Source organism: Doryrhamphus excisus, linkage group LG12, assembly GCF_037039965.1.
Source record: "Doryrhamphus excisus strain RoL-2023G ecotype Guam linkage group LG12, RoL_Dexc_Guam_v1.1, whole genome shotgun sequence".
Taxonomy (NCBI): domain Eukaryota; kingdom Metazoa; phylum Chordata; class Actinopteri; order Syngnathiformes; family Syngnathidae; genus Doryrhamphus; species Doryrhamphus excisus.
The window spans coordinates 21,053,533-21,076,396 of record NC_136368.1 but is presented as its reverse complement, the minus strand read 5'-3'; the positions used below and the strand labels follow the sequence as shown (position 1 = coordinate 21,076,396).

The following is a 22,864-nucleotide window of genomic DNA, read 5'->3' as shown; positions in this document are numbered from 1 at the left end:
AAGGGCTGGATGACAAGAGGGTTCACTCTGTGCGCATTGGCTCTATATGAAATGAACACGGAACAGATGGAGCGTCTTCTCGGCTATTAAGCCTCTTTGTGCCCGTTAGCAGGGCTACACGAGTGCTCGCGGTGAGCAGGCAGACACGAATATGAATGAAGGCAGTGGCAATAGTTTGTAAGTCCAATGCCACAGTTCTAGTGTGAATGTGCTGCACAGCCTATTATTGAAGCCTTTTTTTTAGCAGAGACGATCTTTATAATGTAGCATCGCCAGGAGGACTTCCTGATTCCCAGAGTGCTTTGCTGTACAGTTTTTGTTTAAAAAAAAAAAAACAGTTTGTTATAGCTTATATAGCTGTTGCTTCATATTCTGCATTATACGTTGGTAGTGTATTGTGTATTTTTTTTTTGCACAAAACTTCCCTGCAAGCAGCTTGCCATTAGCATGGAAACCGAAACCCAAAGTCATTGTCACCCGGCTCCAATGGCCGTCTGTCACCTGCGTTTCTTATTGATCACGATTGCAGAATAACCCACAACGGCGCGGCAGGAAGTTGCCAGTGCCAACGCTCTGATGAATAGAATTCAGTAAATACCAACTAGGGCTGCCAAATGATTACTAATTTTAATCAGATATAATCACAACTTTCAAATGAATTAATCATGATGAATCACCATGAAAGTGAAATATGCCCATTTTTAACTATTTTCATTGGGAAAAAAGATCAATAATAGGGCAGGATTGTGTATATTTTTATGTATTAACAGTGATAAATTAACTGAAAATTTAAATCAAGTTAAGAGATGGCACGCATGTCTGAAAATATATTGACTGAACACCGGTTCATTTAATTCTTGCCTGAAGTCAGCTGGGATAGGCTCCAGTATAATTCAAAGTCTTAATTAAGGTAAAAGTGATGTTAAAGTACGTAATTTGTCACCATTATATTCTACATTTACCGTTGCCACTTCTTGGTTCGAACTTCCCGGTCCCGGCCCTCTCTTTCAGTTCTACATGTGCCGTATCAGGAGGAACCCAGAATGCATTGCAATGAAATATGTCGCTTTAAAAACAGATGCAGTAGCCAAGAAATCCCATTCCACGTCACAGCGCCACTTAGGGATCAATATGATTATGTCAGAAGGTCGTCTGATGAACTCTGCAGTGACGAGTATCAAAAACCAGAAATAATATGAAAAACCAGGGTCCGTCTGCACAAGGTTGTGCCTGTATTGATGGTCAATCCTGTCATAGCTCCCAGTCCACATCACGTCGTTATGTACATTTTGAGCGGCAGAAGGGGGCGGGGAATCAGGGTTAGCGCTACCGGGTGAACTGAACAACAGAAACCCAAATAAACTCCAAATGCTCAAAGATCACAGGAGCCATTGAAGCCTTCCGTGTGACATCAGCTTAGCTTGAGAAGACCCCCCCCCTCCCCCCACCGCCTGGGAATGTGGACAAGTCCGCCTGTCGCATAGCTGTCAATCACAGTGTAGAAACATCAATACAGATTGTTGGGTGTGTGTTCCATCTGGTCCAGACACGGATCCCGAGACCTCCCTCCCGCCAACCCACACACACACACTCATGGGAATACTTCTTTCCACCTAGCAGTACAGTTCACTGCCGCTTAAGATGATATTTGTTTACAATAAATACTACAATTAACACCGCTATTCAATTAACTACCAATTCTCCTGTAGTCGCCGGGTTCACGGTCTACAAAACTACAAAAGCTAGTGTCGGCCGGCGTCTATAATTAGCGCCACGTTGGCGTTAAGAGCTGTGGCTGTAGGCGGCTGCCTGTTTTAGTTTTATTAACTCCACAAGATGGCAGGACCTGCGTGTCAAGTATCACGGCTGGTCGGCATCCAGCAGCTTTATCTACCTCTACGTGCACTTTGGTGTACTGTTGAACTCATCGGTGCTCCTGACGGCGTTGCTTGCTGATAAATGACCTTTGCCTTTCAACTTTCTCATGCACTCCAAATCATTATTTAAGTATTCAATACAATACAATGGCCTTTGAAAACGACAGCCTCTCCCTTTCTCCTGACGCCTGTTTTCCCAATTAATTTTCCAATTTCCAATTGGTTGCAGTTTAGGTAAAAAACTGCCCTGAGTAGAATTGGAGCATTTGGAGTATTTTACAAAACCCAACTCCTAGTAGATGACAACGGAAACGCCAAGAAAACCTGGCACATAAAAGTGAAAAACTGTACTACTCATGGGATATATAATAGCACGCTGGGCTCTAAAAAAGTCAACAGGGGTCCATGGAGAACCTAAAAGTTGCTTGGAGTGACATCCCCAAAGCCTCTTTTGGCTACTTTCTCCGAATATGATAATTATATGCTGCGTTTCCTGTAAACTGGAGATATTTCCGTCATGGTCAGCAACAAAGTCGATCAATTGCAGTTCTTTATGAATGGCTGGTCTCGGATAGGTGCCTTTCACACAGCAAGCAAGGCGCCCACAAGGGCCAACAATATAGGCACAAGCACGTGGTTGCCAAACATGTCTTAATGTGACAGAATAGGTGGCCATTTTTGTGTGTGTGTGTAGGCTCGCATGCTAAAAATACCACCGACTAAAACATTAAAAAGAAATGTCCTGTCGGGTTTTCAGTGCACATCCAATCGCTGCACATTTTAGCTTCAGTTTGTCAGAAAGGCCACTGGATAACCGGGATCAGATGCTTTTTTTTCCCTGAAATATGGTTATATTAATGATGATTTTAATAATGGTAATAATTATAACAATAATAATGGTAATAATGATAAAGATAATAACAATAATAATATTACAATGATAATAATAAGAGGGGAAAACAAGACTGTGGCATGAACATGATTATATCTTGCAAAATCTTTTGGGCTTGTGATCAGATAGTTGAATATAAATGTAAATAATGGAAAGTTATATTTTGATTGATGTAAGAAATGCACAGTAATGTTTCATATATTTGACCAAATAAAATAAAAATAAAAATGTGTTTAAGAAAGCTGAATCCTCCTGTGTTCAATGTTTACATTTCAATAAATATTTCTTTAAACTTGAGACTATAATATTTGTTATCATTGTCATTTTTTCATATGAATTGAGGGAGGAAAAGCAGTATCGGCCACAAATATCGGCCCAAGTAAAATCGGCCATCAGCTAAGGGTGATGGAAAAAAATCGGCATCGGCCAGAAAAAAAAAACATATCGATCGATCCCTACTTGAAACATTTCATTTTTCGCGGTGGAAAACGCTTAGATTAAGTCAAAGCACAAAGTACGCTAGCTCAAGCATGGGCATTAATAACTTCCTCCTGCCAGTTATCAGTTGCTCACGTTGCATAATGGAAATACCGTGGAAGCGCTCCACATAGTCAAAGCCCAGGGTGCACTTGCTCAAGCTCCTGCCAGTTATTAATGATAATAATAATGCGATCTAGCACGCCCACCCCCATTCCCTGCAACCCGCCACCACACATAGATTACAGTCCTGCGAGCAGAACTGAACAGCATGGCCAAACGGACCCTTGTACACTTACGGGTGTGAATGAGATGGGAGCCCACCCTGCAACGCACTCCACTGGGAAGTGTGCACATCGCCTCTCTCTCACGCAACACAAATCTTTGTGGCATTTTAATTAGAAAACCCACAAACACACACAAACAAATGCAAAGGAAACATGAGAGGACCAAATACACGCAGGAGAAAATAAATCCTCTCGCTGCCTTGCCTCAATATCCTTTTTTTTTGGTCCTTCACCTCCCTGCGGTTTTCAGTTAGCATGGGATTAGATAGCAGATAAATAAACTGCAAGGTTTTCAGGACGAGCAGCGTGATGTTTGGTCCCGCCGCGTGTGCCCAAATCTTTGAGAAAAAGACCCTACAACGAGATAGATGGATCAGAGTGCTGCTTTTCCTCTGGAGGAATGATTAAAACACGACGCCACTGAAGGGCTCCCACTCATCGCTACAAAGCTACGGATGCGAGCGTCTTCACTGATAAATGTCAAAGAGGTGTCTGGCCCGATATGGAGATGCGTATGCTAACATCTGGTTATTTGCCGTAAGGAAGCGGCGCTCGCTAGCATAGTTAGCATAGTTAGTTATAGTTAGTTTGGGCATATCATTTAGAAATATAGATTTTTATTCATCTGTGCACGTGTTTGTGGTTTATGTTTTCAGGGACTAAGCAGGGACTTTCAGGGATTAATCGATGCATGGAAAAACTATTTTCTAGATTAATCGATTACAGAAATAATGGTTTAACACAGCCCAAATCCCCATTTCTGTACACTGTGGTTTTCATTGAGTTGTATCCCTTAATGGTGACTTTTTTTGCACTTTTAAACCAGTGCGTTTGTTAAAAATGGTAATGGTAATGGTTTAATTTCATTTGAACATGCATCAGATTCCAATTGAGTGCATCCCATAATCAGTTCCCAGTTCCACATGTCCAAAAGGAGTAGGAAGAAGCAAAGCTTATTAAATCCTACCCACTTTTACAATCAGTAACTGTTACATTTGTTCACTTCCTGCTTTCCTAATATAGTTATATTTTTTTTATATTTATTTTTGATTTTTTTTTTTATTTGTTTGAAATATTTTTGAATTTTTTTATTTGTATTTTTTATTGTCACGTAGCGAAGTACTCGGTGATATGAGCATCCAATGCCATAATGGGTACCATAGTAAGTGTCAATATAGTGATATATATACGTAGCACATGACTCTCATCATGGTCTCATGGTGGCTCCAGTTTGACTGTGGAACAGACTATTTTGTATTTCCACTATTTCCAATGTGGTATATATATATATATATATATATATATATATATATATATATATATATAAGGAAATATATCCTGGCCCTAATTTTCTTCAAACTTTGACAATCGGTGCAGCTGAAAGCAAATAAAAAAAAAGACAAAGCTACCTTACCTCAGAAGCCCCCCCTGCCCTTTGAGCAGGGCCTCATATGGAGGGACCAGGCCTCCCTCGGGTCCCCTGGGCACTGATGTGTGCTCTCCACCGGAGCCCTTGCAGTTGTCCCCCTCCTCCTCGGGGGGCGTGCGTGTGTGTGTGTGTGTGTGTGTGTGAGTGTGCAGGAAGCTGGCCCGCTCACGACACCCTACAGCCACAAGTCATTCACACCTGCAACACACACAGGGAGAGAGAGAACTTTGCTCACGGGGTGACAAGCAAACAAGCACAAAACGGCAAGGAAAAGCACTCAGTCGGTCATGTTGACATGGCGACACGGAGCCAACATACAAGCAGAGCAAAGTTGAGGTCACTGCTCCTTTTGGAAGGCCAACTCATCTTCTCGGGGATGCGCACATAAGGGTTGCATCCACTATGTATCCAGTAGGGGTGTAAGAAAATATCGTTTCGGCGATATTTCGCGATACTTTCTTCCACGATATTGCATCAATATGGATATTTTGATGCATTTCTCCTAGACCGTATATGGTATTTGTTGAAGTGCAGACACGGCAAAGGTTGCTTTGTGATTTGAACGTAAACCTGGGATGGTTAGGTGGCAGCACTTCCGTAGTCAATCAGGCAAGGACGTTGAAGGAGATGGACGAGTGAAAGGTCCAGTTCAACATGGCGGAATGCCAGCACGTAACAGCGGCCCCTGCGGCGTACGAGGCTGAAGTGTGGACACATTTTGGATTTCTACACAAAGTAGGGTGTGCACAAATTGACAAAAGCCATGCCGTTTGGAAAATGTGTCCCAAATCTGCCAGTCCACTTAGCGAGACACCATGAGGACCTGCCGCTAGCAAGCGATGCCAAGGTACTTTTGTATACTACAAAGGTACTACTGGGATATTGCAGCTGTTTTCTTTTTCTAATTGATATGACTATTTAGTTCAATAATGCTTATTTATTTATTTCAAGCATCCTAAAAGGACTTTTTACTGATGTTAGTTACTTTGTTCCACAAAAATACTCTTGTGATGGTGGATAAGTCAGGGACTGGATACTCTGCATTTTTTCACAGCTAATAGAATGGGAACATTTGAGCAGGATCTTGAGATATCATTTCATTTATTTGTTTTTTTATGGGTATTTTTTGTAAATTTAAAGCTGGATGTTTATTTATCCAAATGCTACACTTGAAGTTTTTAAGGAGGAAAGTTAGTGATACAGCATAACATACTGTTCTAATGGAATAAAAATGTGTTTAGTAAGTTCATATTGCTGCTGTCATTCACTTTTTCCAGGAAATAATCTTTAACTACAAGAAAAACAAAAAAATATTGCCTTATTAACAGTATTGTGATATATCGTATCGTGAGCCTAGTATCATGATACGCATCGTATCGCCAGATTCTTCCCAATACACACCCCTAGTATCCAGTATGTAACCAAAATACTCTGACATAATGAAGCATAGACGGCAGAACCTGTGTGCATCACATCAATGATGCAAGCAGTCAGCGGTGTTGCTTAGCAATTGAGGGGCCCCCCTTAGTCCTAAAAATAAGAAATTGTGCCTAGTATGCCTGGAAACCGATCCTGGACGTCACACTGCGGAGTCCGTGTTTGCCTGATTAGGACGCATTTCAGGTCATTTAATTGCAATTACTTCCATGTTCATGCTTTGAAATGTAATAAAAACGTGCTAACGAGTGGAAATGACCTGAGGGAAACCAAACTGTGGGTGGCATACCGTCCATCCTGTGGTAAATCGATGATTGAACCCCACAAAGTTCGTAATATCTGACTGAATTTGAGGAGGAAAATTGGCTTTAAAAATCAAACAACTGTCAAAACTGTTATTATGTAAGATATATCACACAAGACCTCGCTGGGATGGAGTTCAGAGAGTGTAAAAGCATTTAATCTGAGCGGGTTTTCCTTTCTCTCTGGCTTTTTGAAGCTTTTTTTTTCGGTATTCCAAAAAAAAAAAAAAAAAAAAGGGTTTTACAGGACGCCTATTATGCTTTTACCACTTTCTGACCTACAAATGTTGTTAGAATGTTGTTATCTCACGGTAAACGATTTCAGATAATGAAATCCCAATGTCAGAAATGACACCCAATGCCAAAGTTTCAGATAATGAGATTGACGCTTTTTGTTTTCTTTGTTTTGTATTTTTTTTAAATGTAATTCCACTACCGCAGCAGGCCTTATAAGCAGCAACAACATGACAGTAGAGAGTCATTTGTGCGTTTGTACATTATTATTGTTATTATTACTACCACTATTGTTGTAATAATAATAATAATGTTTAGCTCGAGCTAGTTTTCCACAACAAAAAGTGTTCTTAGCAACAATAATAACAGCTTCAAAAGGTCACATCCGCAACCTGCAAATGTGCATTTTGCAATGTGTGTGCTTTATAAGGCAGCAAAATAACAAGAGAAAGCATTTGTTGTAGGGATAAAAGCGAGAAACATTATGACAAACAGCAAAAGTTAGCATTAGCAGGTTTAGCTTTAGAAGTGCATTTTGGTTTAGAAGTGATTTTTTTTGCTTAAACTTCCCGAGGGGGCGTATATCATTATGTGAAAGTTAGCATTACAGTGTTGCTTTTTAAAGGTCCATACTTCTTAATAAATCAAAAGGTCACGTCCACACCTTGGAAATTGAAATCCCATTACCTTTGTGTGCTTTGTAAGGCCACGAAATGAAAAGGAGAACAGTTTGTAACACAAATAAGAAACTGTGTACGTTGTTCTAATTATGAATGAATGATTAGCATGTCGAAACACTACATTTGAAACACTTCTATGCTAGGACTACGTTATGCTAGCCATAGCATTTCAGTATGTGGAATCAAACTATGGAATGGATTGAGTAAGGAAATCAAACAATGCACAACGATGAGCCAATTCAAGAAACAATACAAGCAGTTGATGTTTGCTAAATACAAGGATGAAGAGTCTTGAACCAGTCATGATGTGCTATATATATCACTATATTGACACGCACTATGGTACCCATTATGGCATTGGATGCTCATATCACCCAGTACTTTGGTACATGACAAAAATATATATACGTATATACAAATTAATTAAAAAAAAAAATCAAAAAAACAAAAAACAAACTTTAACTATATTAGGAAAGCAGGAAGTGAACAAATGTAACAGTTAATGATTGTAAAAGTACCAGATGGAGGGGTAGGATTTAATAAGCTTTGCTTCTTCCTACTCCTTTTGGACATGTGGAACTGGGAACTGATTATGGGATGCACTCAATTGGAATCTGATGCATGTTCAAATGAAATTAAACCATTACCATTAGCATTAGCATGTTCAGCTGGATGGGTGACAGAAGGGTGCATGCTTTCCTTAAATAATAAAGATATTCTTCTTAGAAACAATAGCTCAAAAGGTCACTTCTGCACCTTAAAAACCATGCCGATGTTATGAGACACTGTGTTTATTATTATGAAGTTAAAGTTAGCATTTGCATGTTTAGCTGTGGCTGACAAGAGTCCATATGTGCCTTCTACCACCAAAAAATGTTCTTAACAACAACAATAATAATAACTGGAAAGGTCACATCCACACCTTGAAAATGTGAATTCCTTGACCTTTGTTTGCTTTGTAAGGCAATGAAACCAGAGGAATAATTTGTACAAATAATTGTGTGCTAACACGATGAAAACCTGTATATGTTACGATATGTTAATTTTAGCATTAGCATGTTAACTGTGGGTTGATACCAGAATGTATACTTGCTTTCTACAACAAAATATGTGTGAAATAAACTACTTTTCATTTTGTCTGCTTTTGAATGCAGCAAAATGACAACAGCAACAATTTCTCAAAAAATGTTTGCTAACAGTAGGGCTGGGCAATATATCGATATTCTTTTAGACACGATTTCAAAGCAAGCATATCGTTCAAATCTACATGGATTTGATGCCAAGGTTACATGTTTCAAGATGGCGCCGCCCGAGTGCAAGCTAGTTACGGTAGCTTTGTATCTTCTGATGTCTTTTAAGTGTTTCATTTATTACTTTATTGTTTTTGGTGCCATACCCACCCTTTAAGCAGGTGTGCAGCTATGGATGTTCATCTTGCTACGTTTGTAGCTTGCCATATACTCCATTGTTTATACTCGCTAATAGCAAAGGGAAACCATGTATATTATGATCTGAAAGCTAGCATTAGCATGCTTAGCTGTAGCTGAAAAGAATTCCAACACTGTGGAGATTTTCATTCATTCATTCATTCATTCATTTTCTACCGCTTATCCTCACGAGGGTCGCAGGAGATGCTGGAGCCTATCCCAGCTGTCTTGGGGCGAGAGGAGGGGTACACCCTGGACTGGTGGCCAGCCAATCACAGGGCACATATAGACAAACAACCATTCACACTCACATTCATACCTATGGACAATTTGGAGTGGCCAATTAACCTAGCATGTTTTTGGAATGTAGTACTCTGCACTGCCATATTTTTAGGTGACCGCTTGATGGCGACTTAACCTCTGGTGGCGGTTAAACCACCATATGGCAATGAAATTATGTCATCGCGAGGAGAAGAAACCTACGTGTGGGGAAGTATTTCCCTGGCGGACCGCTCAATCATGGAGGAATATCACCACAACCACTAACCCGGTCTCTCCTGAACTACACGTCAAAACGGCAGCCTCAAATATCGGCAAAAGGGCGGCATTATTTCATAAGGCCATGGATTGCTTTTGTGTACTTTGTAAGGTAATCAAATGATGAGGCTAACTGTTTGTTATACAAATAAACTGTTAACTTTAGCATGCTTAGCTCTGGGTGTCACTAGGCTCCATACTTGCTTTCAACAACAACAGATGTTCAGAATAACAAATAGCAGCATCAAAAAAACACATCCACACCTTGAAAGGTGTGCCAACACAATAGATTAGGGTCCCCAACCTTCAGGCTGCAACCCAGTCCCGTCCGATCCGGTAAAAATACACCCGCAGACATCAAATCATGCTATTTTTGCACCGATGGTGAGTCAGCACAGTAATTTCTTGTTATGAGCGGTTAATTGGATCCAGAAACACAATGCTTTTGTACAGTTTAACATTAGTAGAGCCCTCTTGACATGAAACAACAACCCTATAGTCACCTCGACACTCACATTACCCAATTTAGTAGACATGATGCGGGTAAATAAAACTTGTGTAGTTGAGTGCGTTATGTGTTCCTTAAGGGAGCTGTGTGAAAGGCCGACAGGAAGTGACAGAGTTGAGTTTCATCCGGCCGTGGATTGCCATCATTACCGTAACCCATTTTTTTTATTCAGGATTTTTTATTCTGGATTAGTGTGACTTTTGTGAGACAATTCAAACAACTGCAATAAAACCCTGTTGTTCCGGGGATCGAGTCTGGTGCCTTTGTGATTGACCGAACATTACAATAACATTACTGACACCCAGTGTGGAATACTACATATCGTCTTTGAATACAAAGTCAATTATAAAGCAAATACTGAGGTTTGACAGAACGCCAACTGGCCCAATGGGAACCTTTCATATCGAAAACTGGATAATTATGCGAAAATTAGCACTAGCGTATTTAGCTGTGGGTCTGGCAACATCCCCATACTTGCTTTCAACAAAAGATGTGTGCTTTGTAGGACAAAAAAAATTACCAATTTGTTACAAAATAAGCGTGCGTGAAGAGAAGTTGTGTGTTGTTTTTAAGCGAAAGTTAGCTTTAGCATACTTAGCTGTGGTTGACACTTCTTAGTGAACAGTAGCTCACCAAAAAAAACATGGTGGGATAGTTTATTATAGAACTAAAAGTGTGTTAGCAGGATACTGTGTATATTATTCTTATTAAGTGAAAGCTAGCCTTAGCATGTTTGACTTCACACTTGCTTTCAACAAGAAAAAATATCATTTAATAGTTTTACTTCCATCACGTTTGTGTGCTTTGGGAGGCAACAAAGGAGAACAATTTGTTACAGAAATAAAAAGTTTTCCAACAAGTGCAGAGGATGTGTGTATCCTGGTGAAAGTTAGCATTAGCATGTTTTGCTGAGGTTGACACTTATTGCAGCTTATTCTTAAAAACAGCAGAGCATGCTTGTCATATAGATGATCTTTGAGTAGCATTTTTGCAGCATATTCTTAAAAACAGCGGAGCATGCTTGTCATATAGATGATCTTTGAGTAGCATTTTTGCAGCATATTCTTAAAAACAGCGGAGTGTGCTTGTCATATAGATGATCTTTGAGTAGCGTTTTTGCAGCATATTCTTAAAAACAGCAGAGAGTGCTTGTCAAATAGTTGTGTATGTTATGTTTAAGTGAAAGTTAGCTTTAGCATACTTAGCTGTGGTTGACACTTAGTGAACAATAGCTCACCAAAAAAAGTGTGTTAGCAGGATACTGTGCATATTATTCTTATTAAGTGAAAGCTAGCCTTAGCATGTTTAACTTCATACTATCATTTAATAGTTTTAATTCCATCACATTTGTGTGCTTTGGAAGGCAACAAAGGAGAACAATATGTCACAGAAATAAAAAGTTCTCCAACAAGTACAGAAGATGTGTGAATCCCAGTGAAAGTTAGCATTAGCATGTTTCGCTGTGGTTGACACTGCTGCTGTAGAATCACGACACGTAAAACCGTGACAAAACACAAAATAACCTTTAAAAGATCATCTTTCTAACTTCTAACCGCCGCAGCTCGGCATGCTTCGTTGGGAAGACACCCTTAAAAAGCCTGCTACCTGTGGATATTCTCCCATTGAAGCATGTTTTTAAAGTTCCTCCAGGAAGAAGTCGTCCTAAAATACACGCACAAACCCCTCAAACTAAAAATAAACTTCATGATCAGCTCGGATCCAGACTTCCACCCCCACCGCCACCACCTCCCTCCATTGAATCTCAGCGCCCCACTTGCACAACTCATGGCGGACACAAAAGTCAATCCAATGGCGCTTGAAAAACTCCTGGAACTTTTTTTCTCCCTTTTCCCCCCTAAAAGAAGTTGTTCCTGTTTCGCCACAGAGCTGCCGCTGCTGTGGCGAACGTGTGTGTGTGCGTGGTGATGGGGGGGGAAGGGAGGACTTGAGCATTCATGGAGCCTCGGCCAGCGCAAACAAAGTCTTCCCCGAAGAGGGAGGCACTGGACAGGGGAGAACAACGACGTCTCGGGCCCGTAAACGCACCACGAAGCAAGCCCACCGGCGGTGGATTGAAAAGAGAAAAGCCCCACTCCGGGCCCTCTTGTTCGGCTGTTCAAGTTAGCTAGCTCCGTTAACAATGTAACAATTAAATCGCTCGCTTGGCCCAACACAAGGCCTATAATCTCACCGCGCAGTGTAGAAAGCACCACAAAATGAAGAAAATGGACAAAATAATACAATACCCACGTCCACGGAGCTCCATTGTATCTCCCCGTTTCTCCATTTTCAAGCACGGGCGGTCCTCCGGTATCGGTGGCTACAAAAACAGCAATTCTCCGCGGCTCGTGCGCCATGCCGAGACCATCGTGAATAATAATCCGCTTTTGTCGCTCTGCCGCCGGGGGGGAAGACGAAGAAAAACCGGGCTTCTAACGTGGAAACGGAGCACCAGGCTGGACGTAGCGCGGGGCCAGCCAGCCTTCTTCGGGTGGGGAGGGAGGGGGGACGGATACCGGAGTGTGATGTCCCCGGGAGGAGGACCCCGCGTGTGCCCGTTGCCAGGAGGCGAGATGTGGCTGTGTTGCTGCTGGTTGTGGTGCTGGTTCTTTTTCTTTCCACCCCCTACGACGTGGATTCGTCTAGGCCAAAAAAAGACTCACCTGGGACTTTTAATTCCGATATACGCCACGCCGAAATCACATTTTCACGGCACCGTTGCAAAAATCCCCCCAAAAAGAAAAGGTCTCCCCCCCCTTTCACCCGAGTTTTCCAGTCGTCCTACTCCATTGCATCCCAGTCAAACGTTTCCTGTCGTCGGTCGGTCTGGCGGCGCACCCCCCTCCGTTGAGCTGAAATGGTTTAGTCCGAATTCTAAGTAGCAATTCTAGGTCAGGTCTGTGTGCCAGTGAGGCTGCTGTCCCACGGAAGACGCACGCTGCTGTCCACCTCCACAAAAACAACACTTGTACTTGTTTTGTCTTCTTCGCTCCGTTTTTGGAGAATACGTGAGACAAACATCGCAATTCAAATGTTTTAACATGCTAACATTAACTGTTATATAAGTGTAAAAAGAAGTGAACCGACGTTTTAAACAATGCATCCCACCTGACAACTTCAGTTCAAAACTAACCACACAGCAGAGCACTCCTGACTAATTATAGGATCTTTGACTGTTATTTTTGCACCATGTCCTAAAACCGGACGAGTTCTCCTGTCGAACGGAGGAGCTTTGACTAGTTTTTGAATGTAGGTCTTCAAAAACAGCAGGGTGTTTCTGCCACATCTAAGCTCTTTGCCCAGCATTTTGGCAGCAGAGTGCTCCTGTTACATAAAGGATCTTTGACTAGAATGTTTCCAGTAGGTACTTTGACTTACATTTGTGCAGTAGAGCTGACTGGTGCTTTTGTCGTAGGTCTTTAAAACCAGCAGAGTGGTCATGATGAACAATCGAATGTTCCTGTCCATTTAGAGGATCTTTGACTAGAATTTTTTTGGCAGTGGGTGCTTAAAAACAGCAGTGTTCTTGTTATATAGAGGATCTTTGACCAGATTTTTTTCCCCAAAAAACAGCCTTAAAAACAGCCAAGCATTGTTGTTATTTCCAGAATCTGTGAATAGCGTTTCTGCAGCAGGTCCCTAAAAACAGCAGAGCGCTCTTGTCATTTAAAGAATCTTTGACTCAGTAGTGTGCAGGAGGTACTAAAAAAACTGTATAGCGCTCCTGGCCATTTAGAAGAGATCTTTGAAGAGCATTTGAGCAGGAGGTCCTGAAAAACAGCAGATGTTATCTACAGAGTGTGAGTTATCAACTGGTTCAATAATAATAATAATAATAATAATAATAATAATAATAATAATAATAATAATAATAATAATAATAATAATAATAATAATAATAATAATAATAATAATAATCATGATGATGATGATTATTATTATTTGCAATTGTTATTGACTGGTTCCATAATAATAATAATAATAATAATAATGGGCTGCATGGCAGGAAAAGTGGTTAGTGCGCAGACCTCACAGCTCGGAGACCAGGGTTCAATTCCACCCTCGGCCATCTCTGTGTGGAGTTTGCATGTTCTCCCCGTGCATGCGTGGGTTTTCTCCAGGTACTCCGGTTGCCTCCCACATTCCAAAAACATGCTAGGTTAATTAGCCACTCCAAATTGTCCATAGGTATGAATGTGAGTGTGAATGGTTGTTTGTCTATATGTGCCCTGGGATTGGCTGGCCACCAGTGAATAATAATAATAATAATAATAATAATAATAATACTCCGAAGTTGTCATCATAAGTCCATCTAATTAAAATCAATAGGGTGCAGCGGTGGCAATATTAGAAAATGAGAGGGAGGGAAAAGCTGATATTTTTGTAATAAGTTCATGTTGACACTGTGCATCATTCCATTTAATGATAAAAAGCTGGGAGTCATTTACTGATATCCACTTTAATGAGCAAAGTAACTAATGACATTTAAAAATAGACGGCAGCCACTTGACGAATCAAATCATTTCTGGCGCACAGCGTGAACACACACACACACAAATACAAAAGTATGAGAAAGCGACTCTCACAAGCCTCAGAGGAAGAGTGAAACATTAAAGACGTGCAATGTGAGAGTGGTCCTCCTCAATTATTCATCAAGATACATTTCAAATGTAACCCAAATGTATAATCAGGGCGACTGGGGATTGAATTAATTGGTATTTAAGTGTACACAATATTAAGCTGCCCTGAATGTATGTATATGTGTGTGTGTGTGTGTGTGTGTGTGTGTGTGCGCGGGAGTGTGTGTGTACTCCCAAGTCTTGTATTACGTTCAAAGTGAAGATGTTTTCACAAACGGCAGCGCATTCTTGTTGAAGAGGCTGTTTGAAGCACGCCATTTCGCTTCTTAAGACGCAAAATTGTGAATGAAACGTGTTTTTCCTCCACAGGAAATAATGGAAATAGAATTAGTCAGTTCCAGGGTCCAACTGTCACCGGAATGAAACCTTCATGAACTGCACAGGCAACGTTTTAACATTGGAACATCCCAAAGTCACATGAGAACAATACAAGCTTTGGCGCAACTAACATTTATGCAACATAAAGCTTTTGTAGTATGTATTTAAAAGGAGCAGATCACAGCTGTTATATTGGGGATCTTTGACAAACATTTGTCATACGGATCTTTTATCAGAATTTTAGCAGTCAGTTCTTAAAAACAGCACAGCGTTCCTGTCATACACAGTAGAAGAGCTTTGACTAGTTAAATTCCTAAAAACAGCAGGGCGCTCCCGTCATACAGAGGAGCTATGACTTGTGTTTTAGCAGCTTATTCTTAAAAACAGCAGAGCAGGCTTGTCATATAGATGATCTTTGAGTAGCATTTTTGCTGTAGATCCTTAAAAACAGCAGAGCGTGCTTGTTATATAGATGATCTTTGAGTAGCATTTTTGCAGCATATTCATAAAAACAGCAGCGCATGCTTGTTATATAGATGATCTTTGAGTAGTATTTTTGCAGTAGATCCTTAAAAACAGCAGTGTGTGCTTGTTACATAGATAATCTTTGAGTAGCATTTTTGCAGCATATTCTTAAAAACAGCAGAGCATGCTTGTCATATAGATGATCTTTGAGTAGCATTTTTGCAGCATAGTCATAAAAACAGCAGCGCATGCTTGTCATACAGATGATCTTTGAGTAGCATTTTTGCAGTAGATCCTTAAAAACAGCAGCGTGTGCTTGTCATATAGATGATCTTTGAGTAGCATTTTTGCAGCATAGTCTTAAAAACAGCAGAGCATGCTTGTCATATTGACAATCTTTGAGTAGCATTTTAGCTGTAGATCCTTAAAAACAGCAGAGCACATCTGCCATATAGATGAGTTACGACAAGTGTTTTTGCGGCATATACTTAAAAACAGCAGAGCTATCCTGTCATATAAAAAAGCTTAACCTGCATTTTTGCAGGAGGTCCTTAAAAAGAGCAACAGCAGAGCACTCTTGTCGCGTAGATGATCTTTCACTGGTGTTTTTGTAGCAGGTCATAACAAACAGCATCATTTTAGGATGACACAAAGGACAAAAAAACATCTTGGGACTTTTGTTGCATATTTGTGACCGAGGACAAGCAAGCCACGGCTACGTTGGACATGTTTGCGCACGCGAGTAACGATCAGCGACACACACACACACACACACACACACACACCTTGACATTCATGATGAAGGCCACTCTTGGTGTAACAGTAGACTGGCACCCTTCCCAGACCGAGCGGCATTAGACATGCAACACTAGCAGGAGCTGCCTTGCAAGCGTGCAACTTTACAGTCTTAGCTCCAGTCCAGATCCTGCAGCGCGTCACATGATCACAATCACATTTATTGCACTGCAATGGATTTGTGTGCGAGCGCGCGGCTTCACTTCGTCCATCTGCTCCCTCACCGCGTCTTCGAGCAAGACGCCAACATCGACTGCTCGCTTATCATATTACCATCTGCATTATTTAACGCTTCCATAAACAGTCAGTCTTTTGCTGGTGGCACGTGCATACGCGTCGCACACGCGTCGCCGATCAAGACGGTAAATGTGGAGTATTAATAGTTTCAAAACTCAACAGGCCCCGATGACCATGGGCCAAGCGGGACTTGGACAGTATTTGGTGTTTACGGGCTTTATTAAACGTGTTGAATACAGCAGTGAGGTCAGTTAGCAGTGTGGCAGCCTGACCAATCATCATTCCGTATATTATCTTCAGCGGTTGCCATGAGTAACAAGGCTCAAGTACTGCCGCACATATTCTTAATGATGCCTTATGCATTAGGATGCAGGCTGTTTTTGCCCGGGAGAACTTGCAGGGGGGAGAAGCTGAAATAAATACGTGCCGGCTTTTTATTCTATTTGATTGTATAAAATTCACCTTTACAGGACAGTGGAATGAAGTGCAGCAGAACCCAAATTTAAAATGTAATTAACAAAAAATATATTGTGTGGCAAAGCATGATATTGTATGTTGTATTCCTTTCATGAAGATCATATACCACTGACTTAGTTTTACTGTTCAACTAACAACATTGATTTCACAGTGTTTGTTTATTCAACCTATTTACTTCATTCACATTTTATTTGGTAATGGTAATAGTAATGGTAATGGTTTCATTTCATTTGAACATGCATTAATAAATGCATTAATGAACAATGCTTAATAAATCCTACCCCTCCATCTGGTACTTTTACAACCAGTAACTGTTACATTTGTTCACTTCCTGCTTTCCTAATATAGTTAAAGTTTTATTTTATTTATTTTTTGGGGATTTTTTTTGAAATATTTTAGAATTTTGTACAATTTTTTATTTTTTTGTCCCGTACCAAAGTACTGGGTGATATGAGCATCCAATGCCATAATGGGTACCATAGAGCGTGTCAATATAGTGATATATATAGCACATCATGACTGGTTCAAGACTCTTCATCCTTGTATTTAGCAAACATCAACTTTGTTTGAAGTATATATATCAGCAAGTTGAAGTATTTGTGATTTTAGAAATAAGGAGTTAGTATGTTCTCTGAAGGCGGCATTATGAATTATCCTTACTGGCCTTTTTTGCAGTACATTTATAAATTTGTGTATTTATACAATAAAACTTGGTTGAAGCAATATTACCTTCTTTTTATGTATGTTTTAGTGAAATCAGTGCACAGAGTACTGTAAAATATCAGTATCATTATCATTCTGGGCTGCATGGCGGTACAGTGGTTAGCGCGCAGGCTTCACAGCTAGGAGACAAGGGTTCAATTCCACCCTCGGCCATCTCTGTGTGGAGTTTGCATGCGTGGGTTTTCTCCGGGTACTCCGGTTTCCTCCCACATTCCAAAAACATGCTAGGTTAATTAGCCACTCCAAATTGTCCATAGGTATGAATGTGAGTGTGAATGGTTGTTTGTCTATATGTGCCCTGGGATTGGCGGGACACCGGCTGGGATAGGCTCCAGCACCCTCAGCGACCGTGGTGAGGATAAGCGGTAGAAAATGAATGAACGAGTATTATTCTGAGTAATGAATAATCCTTAAGAGTGAGGTAGTTTTTGTTGACTGTAACCTTGTCCCATTTCCCCAACCTCCAAATTATCCTCCGTGTGTGATTCCCTCCAGTGCGGCTCTGCATGCCTTATCACTCCTGCGTTGTTTATTGTGGTGTGTGCTGATGGCGTGCCAGTGTGGCACATATGCTGCTGATTGTTAGGCACGGCTGAGGACTAAAAACAACATTTAACGGGTCATTATCCCCCCGAGGGATGTGAGCCCACCCACCTGTGTCTCCCTATTGGACTGTTTGAGACTAATCGTGAGGCTTGGGCAATTAAGACCGATGGCCTAATGAGAGGAGGGATTTAATGATAATGGGTTTCTTTCAGACGTGCTTAAAGTTCCGTGGAGGAGCGCCGCATGTTTATACTACACTTCCGAAAAGGAGTAGGAAGAATCTTACCGCTTCTGTGTGTCTCAGCAACCGCTGATGGCTTGGTCACATGGTTCCTCTTCTTCCCGCCGACAGCCATCGGTGCTCCAGCATGACCGACTGCCAGCGTGTGAAGGCTTAGTCGGCCAGCAGGTATCAACCACGCATGAACCCGCTCTGCCTAAAGACCCCACCTTCCGTGCTGCATTCACTTGCTCCATCGTGAACCCCGTAAGGCACTTTTGTGACAACCCTTTAAGAAGTCAACCATGGCGGCAACCACAGACCACGGGCCACACCGGAAGCACTTTGGATTACCGACAAAACCCCTCAAGATCATCGAGGATCATCGCACCACCCGGCTCAACGGAGGCATGACCGCCAGACTGGGCAACCGGGTCCTGGGAGGAAACCGGAGTACCCGGAGAAAACCCACGCATGCACGGGGAGATTGAAATCGGGTCTCCTAGCTGTGAGGTCTGTGCGCTAACCACTCGTCCGCCGTGCTGCCCCAAATTTTTAACCATACAAAATTGCGCAAAATATAAAAATGTTCCAATTGTAATTTTTTTTTTTTTTAATCAAATTGTGTTTGTTCAACCAACAATACACAACTAAGTTGATTCACATTTAATGTTTTTTTTTTGCACTAAAGCATAATTTCATATTATTTTTCACACACTTTTGTTTATTTGTACGGAAAGATTAGCGTAAGGCCAAAAAACGAGTAATGATTCCGATGTTATTCCATGTTTTCCATCCGTGTGCTGTTTTTGTGTACGGACGATAGCAGACAGGAAACAATACATGCACATATTCCTCAGCCCATATTCTCCTCTTGTTGCCATGGGAACCAAAGCAGACGGAGCAGGTCTATATCCCTCAGGTCTCCAGTCACACACGCGCTCTCTTTTTTTTTTTTTTTTTTTTCCCTTTCTCATGCTGTCAGAGCTGGCTGCTCCTGTGTGGGCCACTGATACACACTGATTAAAGCAAGTTATAATTTGATTTTCTCAGCAGGCGTCGTTTAATAGAGCAGTTTAACTAAAGCTGCGCCTTCCCCAGGGCTTATAAGGAGAAAAGATAGAGGAAAGGAAGGGAAAGAAAGAGGCTAATCCCAAACATTGCACTCTCTCATTCCTGTTTGCAGCATCCCTCCAATGTGATAATAGAGTTTAATTACAGCGCTAGCTATGCTGCGTGGATGGAACACTCCCCCCTCCCCGTCTCTACCGCCCTCTCCGTCCTCCTGTTCTCCAGCTATTTCAGACCCATTTAGCGGGATAAGCATCTTGAGACAGACAGTTTTTTTTTTCCCTCGCTCTCTTTCAGAGGATATGGAGACTGGCATCCCGGTGCCCGCCTCGGCATACCAAACAGGGTTGGGGCATCTTAATATGCAGCGTGCAGAGGGGACAGAGGCTGAGATCAAAGCCGAGCACAGACAGACAGACAGACACACGGAGAGAGAGAGAGAGAGAGAGAGAGAGAAGGATGGGTGGGGGGTGGGTAAAAAAAGTGGAGAGTGAGACCTCATCATTCCTGCTTCCGCTCTCCCACGTCATTGTCTTGACCTGAGAGGGGGATTCATTACAAAAGCCGCATTGATGTTTTTAATCAGCGCGCGCTCTCTACCTGTTTGTTTGTTTGTTTGCACCTCGGTCGATTAAAGCCTGTCCCCCAAGTCCTGTTCTGTTTGGCGGCCTAAATGAAAAAGGCGTGTGAAATATGAATCATTAGAATACGGCAAGGACAGACTGCTGACAGGGGAAGAGAGGGCGAGGGAGGGAAGATAAGGCGGCGGAGGAAGAATGAGACGGCAGATAATAAAAGATTAACTTCTTCTTTTTCCTCCGAGTGGCGGAATGTCAAACCGCGCCCGCGATCCAACTGTTCATCCTCGTTGTCGTCGACAAAACGGCCCGGAAATGTAGGATCCGAGAGATGGAACGCAAACAGGGAGGCATGTGTACCTTTCACACAGGACTCCGGAACTGTGCGCTTTCACACAGCGACACGCCAAGCCACCTTTTACACCGTTTTAAAAAGACGCCTTTTTTCTGTCACGGGGAACGAAATGGAACTGGCCGTTTGTTTTCCACCTTGGAGGTATAGCATACCGTGTGTAGAGGCTGGATGATGCGGATGTCCTGTTAGACATGGGAAACCTGTCCACTCTGTTGTAGGAGTAGAGCTGCGAGTAGGCCTTATCTGCAACAGAGAGATAACACGTGCACCGTCTTCTTACTTAACTCTTGCAATACTAAAGACGTTTTTAGAATCCCCGACAACGTATTCATACGAGGCCGTGATGCCACTCTGCAATCATGCTGTAACATCTCAAAAAATACATATTTAGCCTCCACAAAAAAATCAACGCAACAGTTTCCATTAGTCTTTCTTAGTTATGCTATATGCTATATGTATTTTTCATATTAGAAAATGAATGAATGGGTTAGGATACTACGTCAAGAAAATTGGATTGAATTTATTTCTTTTATTTTTTAATCTTATTTATTTTTAATGTAGTTGACATATGAATGATGCATTGACTGTTGGGCACTTTTTCAATTTGGTCGTACTTGTTACAATGACAATAATGACTATTCTATTCTATTCTAAATTGGCATGTAGACCCTTTTTTCCGCTAACTGTCCATGCTGATGGAATTCCCAGGATTCCCATCCTGGGAAAGAAGGAGGCAGGTAAGGAAGCACAGGCAGATGTTAGAGAGTCGTCAAGGCTCCTTGCCGAGGACAAGGTGGTTGTGGGGAGAGAGCGGATTAAGTGAAATCTGCTTTCCTTTGATTCCTGGCTAATTTGCGAGGAGATGAAGAGCAGAGAGAAGGAACCACCTACGCAGCTAAAGAACGCACACACACACACACACACACACACACACGTTAAAGTCTCACTGGAGCGTACAGCGACACACGCCGACTCACAATCATCCATAGTTGACTGCCTCCCAGTCCATGACATTGACATCTGCCTACATGGACCTGTGTGACCTCCGCTTGACTTCACATCTCCTCCATTTTTCATTTCCTCCTCACTCACTCCTGTATTTAGCCTCCCAGAGGAGACGCCATGATATCTAGAAAAAGTTGCAATAGAAGAGCAGCGGCAGAAGAGGCAGCGGCAACAGAAACGGGCGCCAAGTCCTCCCTCATTAGCCCTGATTCCCCCTGAGTGACATCTTTAACAAAAGGATGCAGCCTCTGCCGCCATGGCAACAGCCTCCTGCATCTCTATGCAGCGCTCCAGACTGCATGATGGCATCTCTCTCTCATCCTCACACTTTCTGTCCTTTTTTTTCAGTTCCCTCTCTTTCGTTACTCCCGTCTCACGTTTTTTGGGCATCTGCGGTTTAGAGCTGTTTACTGATCCTGGATGACACCTGCTTACCTGATCATTATTATATCATAACTTATTATCTTCTGCATGTAAAACAATAAGAATTTAAAACAATTATCAATGATATTATTTTTGGGTGTGGAATTGAATAAGTGGATATTTATAAAGACAACCAGGGTACGATGGTGCCCTCAGTCTGATTAAAACCAACCATTTAAAATGCACTTGTCCGTTTGAAAACAGACTTTTACTATGTTTACATGCACGAAAACAATCCACATGTCAACAAAATCGGATTAAAATACATAGATTATGCGATTGGAAAGCAGATCCGTCATACCTGTACATCATATATTTCACCACGTCACATCTGGACAGCGAGGCTTCTGCGCATGCGCCAGCATTGAACCAAGAGGCAGGGAAAACATCAAAAAGGAGAGTTTGCACCAACAAGGAGGCAAATTCAAGACACGGAATATGAAATAAGTCAATATTTATATAGTATATGGATACATTAAAAACGTACCTGTTTTAAAAGTTGTAGAACATTCCAGAAGAAGCCCGTTTTAATGCCTACAATTAAGCCTGAGCACATCCTGGTGGGTAGAAACTTATCAAACGGCCGTACTTTAACAGTAAACAACATTATTTTTGCATTTATATTTGAATTAAGACAGACTGAAAATCGTATGTCTGTCGTTGGATAAAACAGATGGAGAGTTTTTAGCACGTAGCATTCGCTTCCTCTACAAATGAGCTGCAATGACTGACATCGCCCCCTAGCGTATTGGAGGCACACTGCAGTTGTCCCACCGTTAGATTGGAGACGCGGGACTTGACAGATGAAACAAAGGGAGAAACTATTTTATGATTCAGGCTGTTTTAGTGCATGTAAACGTACTGACTAAAAATAAAACATTTAAGATATTGCACTTCAATATTGCAATATATTGTTTGCAGTTT

At 41.6% G+C, this 22,864-nt stretch overlaps 1 protein-coding gene and 1 long non-coding RNA gene across 7 annotated transcripts in view; both read right to left on the bottom strand.

Annotated features, from left to right (window-relative positions):
• The window catches only part of bcl9 (BCL9 transcription coactivator), a 33,538-nt gene extending 20,634 nt beyond the window's left edge, over positions 1 to 12,904 (bottom strand). Inside the window, exons 1-2 of one of the 5 annotated variants that reach the window (XM_058082625.2) lie at positions 12,334 to 12,904; positions 4,948 to 5,160 (exon numbers count right to left, since the gene is read on the bottom strand). The gene's annotated coding sequence lies outside the window, so the exon portion shown is untranslated. The remainder of the gene's footprint in view (positions 1 to 4,947; positions 5,161 to 12,333) is intronic. The other 4 variants (XM_058082626.2, XM_078795105.1, XM_058082629.2 and 1 more) reach the window with 4 other exon arrangements.
• An 843-nt stretch (positions 12,905 to 13,747) lies between these two features.
• On the bottom strand, positions 13,748 to 22,497 carry LOC144901567 (uncharacterized). Of its 2 annotated transcripts, XR_013629620.1 has the most exons (4): positions 22,428 to 22,497; positions 22,242 to 22,287; positions 20,665 to 20,755; positions 13,748 to 13,857 (listed from the first exon to the last, which is right to left on the bottom strand). It is a non-coding gene; the product is annotated as an uncharacterized LOC144901567 (long non-coding RNA). The 2 variants fall into 2 exon arrangements; XR_013629619.1 differs by lacking the exon at positions 13,748 to 13,857 and having other exon boundaries at positions 20,561 to 20,755.
• Between the last annotated feature and the right edge of the window lie 367 nt (positions 22,498 to 22,864).